Source organism: Pituophis catenifer, unplaced genomic scaffold (genome assembly GCF_029215685.1).
Source record: "Pituophis catenifer annectens isolate HBS135680 unplaced genomic scaffold, rPitCat1.0.hap2 SCAF_15, whole genome shotgun sequence".
NCBI lineage: Eukaryota > Metazoa > Chordata > Lepidosauria > Squamata > Colubridae > Pituophis > Pituophis catenifer.
In genome coordinates, this window is record NW_027256895.1 from 1,894,846 (window position 1) to 1,904,507 (window position 9,662).

The 9,662-nt window shown below is 44.0% G+C and overlaps 1 protein-coding gene across 1 annotated transcript in view; it reads right to left on the reverse strand.

Moving 5' to 3' along the window:
* ZBTB4 (zinc finger and BTB domain containing 4) overlaps positions 1-4,736 on the reverse strand; it is an 18,039-nt gene extending 13,303 nt beyond the window's left edge. The window contains exon 1 of the mRNA XM_070953983.1: positions 4,678-4,736. The gene's annotated coding sequence lies outside the window, so the exon portion shown is untranslated. The remainder of the gene's footprint in view (positions 1-4,677) is intronic.
* Positions 4,737-9,662: the final 4,926 nt, after the last annotated feature.

A 9,662-nucleotide genomic window follows, 5' to 3' on the forward strand; every position in this document is an offset into this window, starting at 1 on the left:
GCCCCAGGGACCCCGCGATCTTGGGTGTGTATCGGGAAGAGTCACTTTTTGTCACACGCTGCACCCTGGCAAACATTTCCACCTGGATGAGAGAAGGAGGAGCCATGACAGGAGAAGGGGAAAAGAGCAAAAAATAAATAAATAAATAAATAAATTGAACTCGTCCCCGTGCATGCGTGCAGACGGGCGTGCGAAGGCACAAGAGGCAAGCTAGGAGAAGGGATCCCATTTTGGCTGCAGGGAGAGGCGGTGGGATTGGGCACAGAGAGAACGTGGAGGGGTGGCAGGAGGCCCAAGCTGATTAAAAAAAGGAAAAAAAAAAAGGAGAGGAGAGGAGAGGAGAGAAGCAGAGCGGATTTTTTTATGGGGCCGGGTTGCTTGTGAGTCACGGAGGCTGATGTCAGCAGATTGGATGGGGAGCGGCAGCAGGGATGGGGGGGGGAAATGAGGGTGGGGAGGAGACCGGGAAAAAAAAAAAAAGCAGCGGATTGTTGCACCAACATAGAAAACGAATCACAAAGCCAGAAGCAGGACACTGCTAGGGGCAGGGAGAGAGAAAGAGAGAGAGGAAGAGAGAGAGAGAGGGAAAGAGAGAGGAAGCAAGAGAGAGAAAAAGAAAAAAAGAAAGGGAGAAAAAGAGAGAAAAAGAAAGAGAGAGAGAGAGAGAAAAGAAAGGGAGAAAGAAGAAAGAGAAAGAGAGAGAGAGGAAGTGAGAGAGAGAGAGAGAAAGAAAGAGAGGAAGAGAGAGAGAGGAAGCAAGAGAGAGAAAGAGAAAAAAAGAAAGGGAGAAAAAGAGAGAAAAAGAAAGAGAGAGAGAGAGAGAAAAGGGAGAAAGAAGAAAGAGAGAGAGAGGAAGTGAGAGAGAGAGAAAGAGAGAGAGAGAGGAAGAGAGCGAGGAAAAGAGAGAGGAAGCAAGAGAGAGAAAGAGAAAAAAGAAAGGGAGAAAAAGAGAGAAAAAGAAAGAGAGAGAGAGAAAAAGGGAGAAAGAAGAAAGAGAAAGAGAGAGAGGAAGTGAGAGAGAGAAAGAAAGAGAGAGGAAGCGAGAGAAAAAAGAAAGGGAGAGAAAAAGAGAGAAAGAGGGACATAGAGAGAGAAAGAGAGGAAGAGAGAGAGAGAGGAAGCAAGAGAGAGAAAGAAAAAGGGAGAAAAAGAGAGAGAGAAAGAAAAAGAGAAAGAGAGAGAGAGGAAGGAGAGAGAGAAAGAAAGAAAGAGAGGAAGCAAGAGAGAAAAAAAAGGGAGAGAAAAAGAGAAAGAGGGACAGAGAAAGAAAGAGAGAGGAAGCGAGAGAGAAAAAAGGGAGAAAAGGAAAGAAAAAAAGGAGAGAGGAAGAAAAAGCGAGAAAGAGAAAAAAGAAAAAGAGGAAAAGAGAGAGAGAGAGAGAAAGAAAAAAAAGAAAGGGAGAGAAAAAGAAAGGGAGAGAGAAAAAGAAAGAGAAAGAAAGAGGGGCATAGAGAGCGAAAGAGAGAAAGAGGAAAAGAAAGAGGAAGAGAGAAAAAGAGAGAGAAAAGAGAGATAGACAGGCAGACAGAGAAAGAGAGAGAAAAAAAGAGAGAAAAAGAGAGCGAGGGAAAGAGAGAGAAGCGTGCTTCAAAAGACAAGAAACCCGAATTTGGACCTCTCAAAATAAAATAAAAAAAAAGTATGATTTTTTTTCCTAATTTGGAGGGGCTGCTGCTTTTTCATCCTGGGGAAACCTGCAGGCCCCCGATACAGCAATATCGCAATGCAGAAATTGCCTTTGGGGAGATGGGCCGGGTGCAGGCTTGATTAAATAAAATAAAATAAAAATAAAGTACAATAAACAGGGGCTTAGAGAACGCTGCCAGGTATTTCCCACCCTTGAAAATCTGCTCCCCTGGGCTGGGCTGGCCTGGCCTGCCTCGGGCACCCAATGGCATCTCAGCCTCTCCAAGTAAACTCGGAGGAAAGATAAATAAAGGTTTCGATCCTGCGCTGAGGAGAACAAAAAATCCAATTAGGAGAATTCGCTTTGTCATCGGGCTGGTGGGGAGGGGGACGGAGATGAGCCAGTGAGGGAGAACTGCGCCCTCAAATGAAGCCTCTCGTGCCCTGCCTCAGTTTTCCCAATCTGAAAAATGGGCCTAGAGACAGCCCCCAACAGAGAGAGAGAAGCAGCTTGCCAAGAGCTCTTGGCCAACAGGATTCGAAAAGGGGGGTGGAAGCCCCTAAAGACAGTGCCCACCCGCAGGACCCCGATTGTATAGGTCCATGATGGCGAACCTATGGCACGTGTGTCACAGGTGGCACGCAGAGCCATATCGGTGGGCACGTGAGCTCAGCTCCGGCGTGCATGCTTGCGCAGGCCACCTGATTTTCAGGCTTTCTGGACCACTGGAAGCAGGGAAACAGGCTGTTTTCGGCCTCTGGAGGGCCTCCCGGGGGGGGGGGGGGGGAGACCATTTTTGCCCTCCCCTAGAAAGGCTCTGGAGCCTGGGGAGAACAAAAAATGGGTCTTCCAGTCCCACCGGAAGTCGGCAAACGGACTGTTTCCGGCCTCCGGGGGGTGTGGAAGGCCGTTTCCGGCCTCCCCAGGCTCCGAGAAAGGCTCTGGAGTCTGGGGAGGGTGAAAAATAGGCCTATCGGGCCCACCGTGCCATCGTGTGCCAAAAGCGGAGGGAGCACGGGGTATGTGTATCATGCATGCATGCACGGGGGGGGGCACATAGAATTATGGATGTGGGCACCCCGCTTTTGGCACACGATGGCAAAAAGGTTAGCCATCACTGGTATAGATAGTTCTCGACTTACGACCGCAATAGAATATAAAATTTATGTTGTTCGGCAGGACAAGTGAGTTTGGCCCCATTTTACGGCCTTTCTTGCCACGGGCGTTAACTGAATCACTGCCGAGGATGCTGCAACCGTCATAAGTGTGAAAAACGGTCCTAAGTCGCTTTTTTCAGTGCCATTGTAACTTCGAACGGTCACTAAACAAATCGTTGTAAGTCGAAGACTACCTGTGAAGACAGTCCTTGACTTATGGCCAAAATTGGGACCTCAACTTATATCGCTAAACAAAGTTGTTGGTAAATGAATTGCACCTGATTTTATAACCGTTTTTGGGCACGGTTGCTAAGCAAATCCCTGCAGTTGTTAAGTGAATCATGTGGTCATTAAGTGAATCTGGCTCTGTTTGTCAGAAGTGGTTGGGCAGGTCGCAAACAGGGATCACGTCACCCCAGGATTCTGTAGCTGCTGTAAATACATTCCAGTTGCCAATCACCCAAAATTTGATCATATGATTATAATAGTTGTAAGTGCGAGGACTGGTTGTAAATCACTTTCTGTCACTAAATGAACGGCTGTAATTCGAGGATCACCTATATTAGGCTTAATTTCCACAATTCTCCTGACTTTTAGACCGAGGGTCTTCAAACATGGCGGCTTTAAGACTTGTGGACTTCAAATCCCAGAATTCCCTAACCAGCTCATTTCCCCCCCCCCCCACTTTGCTGAATATCAAGATATATTATGTTTACCGCATACCCACCCTCTATTATGAAAGACGGCCAAAAATTGCAATAAAGGTAGTTTAGCCGCCTTGGTTCTTGTCCTATCTGTGCCTGAATTCTGGGAAACCCTTGCCTGCTGGGGAATTCTGGGAGTTGAAGTCCACAAAGACTTCAAAGTCGCCATGTTTGAAGACCCCCTGTTTTATTAGACTGTGAAATCTGGCCTGTAGGATCCTAAGCAAACATCCAAAGCCAACCTATGTCCGATGCTGGTTTAATCTGATGTTTCACCCCATGGACACTTAGGGGGCTGAGGGCATCTCGGTGGCATTAAAATTTGCACAATGCAAGTGGCCGAGTGGACAACTGGGGAAGGGGGGCAAATGCAGGTGGCTGTTCTCACCTTCGTGAAGACCCCCTCCCCATTACGGAAACCGACTCAAAGCTAAGCGGAGAATCTGTTGGGCCGTCTTGGTCCCATCCCCATCCTCAGTGGAGGACGCTGGGTTCGAAACACCGAGATAAGCAAACTTTGCAAGCCGTCATCAGCCTTGCTGGATGGACCCCAACGTGGGTTCTTCAGATATCTGGGTTATGGCTCTCGCCCAGCCTGGCTGGGAATGCTGGGAGTTGTAGTCTCCCCCCAAGCAGGAAGAGAGGCCCAAAGCATGGCTGCCTTTGATGTTGCCACGGCAACGGGATGCAGGCCTAGCATCCTTCCAAGCCAGCAAGGTGAAACTTCTTATTTTTCAAAAAAAAAAGTAGGAAACTTAACCAAGAAGAAAAGTCCAGCAAACTATGATGGAAGGCATTGAGAAGCTAAAAAAAAGGGGGGTCAAGAGGAAGAGACGCCCCATAACTGAGCCCCCCACCCCAAAGCAGACATTGGTTGTCAAGGTCTCGGATTTGGGGTCCGGCCTACTTCCTGGCACCGTTGCCGTGGAGAAAGAGTGGCTGGCCTAGATACAGCCCTGGTTGCTATGGAGATGGGAACAGGAAACCCGCCATTTCCATAGAGACGGTGTGGGCTAGACCAGACCTTGCCAAGGGGATGCCCTTGCAAGACGTAGATCTGGGACTCCCACCTGGAGGACCATGCCGGAAAGGGGGAATCTGGGGAATGGCGGTCCAGACCCCTTGCTCGGAGGAGACCTTTGCAAGACCCATCAAAAAAAAAGTGACCAAGGGAAGGACGTTGCCTTACCTAGACAAGCTGGCCAGACCTAGTGGGCATCCGGGCACCCGCTGCTCTCCATGCTGCTTTCTCCCAATGGGGCTGGGCTGGACCCTCTGCGCAAGAAAAGAAAAGATTGTTTTATTGTATACTGCCCAGAATCACAGAGGGGGCAGCGAATAAATCTAAGAGACAGCAAGACAGACAGACACACACACACACATGGGGGGGGGGGGGGGAAAGGCAGGCAGACATATTGAAAAATAGCTAGACAGATGGATAGATAATAGACAGAGAGAGACAGAGACAAAGAGGTAGATAGATAGATAAATATATAGACAGAAAGTCTCAGAGAGATGATAGATAGATAGATAGATAGATAGATAGATAGATAGATAGATAGATAGATAGATAGATAGATAGATGATGGATGGCTAAAGAGAGAGACAGAGACAAAAACAGACAGATAGATATAGATAGGTGAGAGATGAGAGATAGATAGATAGAAGATAGATAGATAGATAGATAGATAGATAGATAGATAGATAGATAGATAGATATGATGGATGGATGGATGGATGGATGGATAAAGAGAGAGAGAGAGACAAAAATAGACATATATTATATATATATAATATATATATATTATATTATATATATATATATATGTTTTCTGAGGTTTTCGCGGGTGTTTGTATGTAGGTCTTTGGTTATTCGGGTTTGGTTATTCGACGAATGAGATTCGTCGAAATGTTGCCAAGACACCTCCAATTTTACGCGGGAGAAAACCTGAATAACCAAAGACCTACATACATACATATATACATATACATATACATACATACATACATACATACGTACATATATATATATATGAGAGATAGAAGATAGACAGATGGATAGATGGATGGGTGGATGGATGGATGAAGAGAGACAGAGACAGAGACAAAAACAGACAGATAGATATAGATAGGTGAGAGATGAGAGATGGATAGAAGATAGCTAGATAGATGGATGGATGGATAAAAGAGAGAGAGACAAAAATAGACAGATAGATAGATATATAGATGAGAGATGAGAGATAGATAGAAGATAGATGGATGGATGGATGAAGAGAGAGACAGAGACAAAGACAGAGGGATAGATATAGATAGATGAAAGATAGATAGATAGATGAGAGAGAAAGAGAGAGAGAGACAGACCCAGATAATAGATGATAGACAGAGAGAGAGATGATATATGATAGATATAGCAATAAATTATATAGACATAGATAATAGATGATAGAGAAAGAGATAAATACAGATAGATAACGTAGAAATGATGGAGAAATAGAGAGACAGACAGACAGACAATAGATGGAGAGATAATAGATACAGATAGATACTGATAGAGAGAGAGAGAGATACAGTAGGTAACAGATGATAAACAGAGAAAGGTAATAGATATATAGACAGATAGACAGACAGACATATTCAGACGGATAAAAGGGACACCCCATTGCCCCCAATTCAAACCGTCGGCAGTTCTGAGCTCCCCTCCCGCCTCCCTTTGACTGTTTGAATAACAAAATAATCTGCATTTTGTCCAGAGCTAGGCAGCTCGCTGGCTCGCTGGCTTGTTTTTTTGCAAAACTATCTTCGGCTCGACTTGTTTTGCTTTTCGCAAAAGCTTCTCGCTTCTCAATCACAGAGCTGACAAGTTCGAGGTCAAACAACAGCCAGACTTTCCCACCTAAATCGGGGTCTCACTGGCCAAAATCAGGAGGGGGGGGCGCTGTCACAGGAAATATTGGCATGCCAAGGACCGTGTTTACGCTTAAATTTTTTTGTAAGAGACAGGCCCAAGATGCTATACGAGTTTTTAAAAGCCTCGGGGATGACATGAAAAAAAGCACGGAAAATGTCGATCCTCCGTGAAGGGCTTAGATTAAAATTATATTCCTCATTAGCAATCCCTTGGAAGTTTGGAGAAATAGAATTGGATAGGTTTTGGGGGATTTTGCTCATTCCTGCAAGCTTCACGCACCCTATTTTTTTTGTGTGATTTTTGGAGGGTGGGAACATTGCAAGCGGTGTTTTCCCTGGTGTGTTTAAAAGCAACAAAGAGCTGCAAGAATGAAAAAAATCACTGTTGTTTAGAGGGAAAAAAAAGAACATTTGCAAACGCCGGATTATTTCGTGAGAAGCTTTGGGGCCGGGATTGAAACCCAAGATAAAAGTTTAAAAAAAAAAACGATTCTCACTTTAAAAATAAAAAATAAAAAATGGTTAAAGCAGTTTTTCACCGGAATGGGTGATGGGGACTTCCACTCCCAGAATTCCCCAGACAGCTAAATTTAAACGGGCTGGGGTGGGGATTCTGGGAGTTGAAGTCCGCCCCTCGTCCCAAGTTGCCAAGCTGGAGAAATTCTTTGTGAAAAGATCGTCGCTTCAAAAATAGAAAAAGGCTTCTATTTTTTTAAACCTCCTTTCCCCCCTCCCGAAACGTTAGCGAGGAATGCCACTGGATTCACAAGCCCGGAAACTGTGAAACGCCAAGGGTGCCAACATCCAAGCACTAAAAATAATATTAGGATTTCTCTCCTCTATATCCGGTCTAGACCAAAAGCGTTAGGAACCCCGGAAAACAGGATTTGAAAATGTTCTTCAAAACCCAAAACATCCGTGGCTAAGTGAGACATTGGTTAAGCCCCGTTTAACGACCTTTCTTGCCACTGTTGTTACATTAGTTAACACTGTCGCTAAGTGAATCTAGCTCCTCCATCGACTTGGCTTCTCAGAAGGTCGCAAAAGGGGATTGTGTGACCTGGGAACACTGAAACCGTCATAAATATGAGTCAGTTTGCTAAACGGAGATGCTGCAATGGTCGTTAAGTGTGAAAAATGGTCGTAAGTCACTTTTTTCGGCGCCGTTGTCACTTCAAACGGTCACTAAGTGAACTGTCGTGACCTGTAATTCGGGACGGTTCCACCTTCCGACCAGCCAAGCCCGATTCGGTTAACGACCGAGCGACTCGCTTTGCAACCGCCTCACTTAACGACAGTGGCAAGAAAGGTCGTGAAAACTGAAGCAAAACTCACGGAAGAACCGTCTTAAAGTTAGCGAGAGAAATTTTGGGGCTCGGGTCTGGTTGTAAGACGAGGACCGCCTGTAGAAGCTTAGGAGGCGAATATAAACGGAAGGAAAATGTGCTTCGCCTCCATGGGAAATGGATGAAAATTGGGTCAGCCCTCCGTGCCATCCGTAATGGCATTCAGCCGCTTGGCTTTTCCACACGGAATGAGCGTGATGAAACGACGGGAAAAAAAGAAGAACTGAAGAATCTCTTATTCTATTTTATTTTATTTTTTTATTTTATTTTAAATTTATATACCGCCCTTCTCCCTGAGGACTCAGGGCGGTGTACAGCCAGAATTAAAAAACATGGAATACAAATATTAAAAACAATTAAAATATATATAAATTTCTATTATTTCTATTTCTATTATTTCTATTTCTATTATTTCTATTTCTCTTTCTGTTCCTATTTCTACTTCTTCTTCTATTCATCAAAGGGAGAAGCAACCTAAAAGGAAGGGAGGAATTTCCTAACGGTGAGAACAATTCACCAGTGGAACGACTTGCCACCAGAACTGGAGGTTTTTAAGAAGAGATTGGGGCAACCATTTGTCGGAAGTGTGGCAGGTCGTCCTCCACTTACAACACTTCACTGAGTGACCATTCAAAGTTCCGACGGCACTGAAAAGAAAGGGACTTACGACCGTTTCTCACCGTTACGACGTTGGTAGCATTCCCTCCCCTCCCCCCCGTGGTCACGTGATCCGTATTCTTGGCCATCGACTTATATTTATGACTGTTGCAATGTCACTTGATCCCCCTTTTGTGGCCTTCTGACAAGCAAAGTCAACGGGGAAGCCAGATTCACTTAACGACCGGGATACTAATTTGTTAACTGCGGTGATTCACTTAACAACTCTGGCACCGAAAGGACATAAAATAGGTAGGCCAAAACTCACTTAACGTACATCTCCCGAACAACAGAAATTTTGGCCCAGAAATTGTGGCCATAAGTGAAGGACTACCCTGTTTCCCCCAAAATAAGACGTCCCCTGATAATAAGCTCAATCGGGCTTTTGAGCGCATCGGGGAAACGGTATCTATCTTTATCTATCTATCTATCTATCTATCTATCTATCTATCATCTATCCATCCATCCATCCATCTCTATCTACCGTGTTTTCCCGAAAATAAGACCCTGTCTTATATTTTTTTGAACCCTGAAATAAGCACTTGGCCTTATTGCCATGTGCTCAAAAGCCTGATTGGGCTTATTATCAGGGGGTGTCTTATTTTGGGGGAAACAAGGTATCTATCTATCTATCTATCTATCTATCTATCTATCTATCTATTATCTGTCTGTCTCTACCTATTATCCATCCATCCATCCATCCATCCTTCTATCTATCTATCTATCTATCTATCTATCTATCTATCTATCTCTATCTATCTATCTATCTATCTATCTATCTATCTATCTCTATCTATCTTATTTATTTATTTATTTATTTATTTATTTATTTATTTATTTATTTATTTATTTATTAAATTTCTAAATTTTTATACCGCCCCCTCTCCCGAAGGACTCGGGGCGGTGAACAGCCAAAATTAAAAACACACAATACAAATATTAAAATACATTAAAACGAAATTAAATTATCTTTGGCTTCTTCTTTCTTTCTTTCTATCTATCAATAGATCCATCCATCCATCCATCTACCCATCTATCATCTATCTATCATCTTTCTCTCTTTTGGACTAACTATCTGTCAGTCTATCATCCATCCATCTATTATCTTTCTGTCTATCATCCATGTCTGTCTGTCTGTCTGTCTGTCTGTCTGTCTGTCTGTCTGTCTGTCTATCTATCTATCTATCTATCTATCTATCTATCTATCTATCTATCGATAGATCCATCCATCCATCCATCTACCTATCTATCATCTATCTATCAT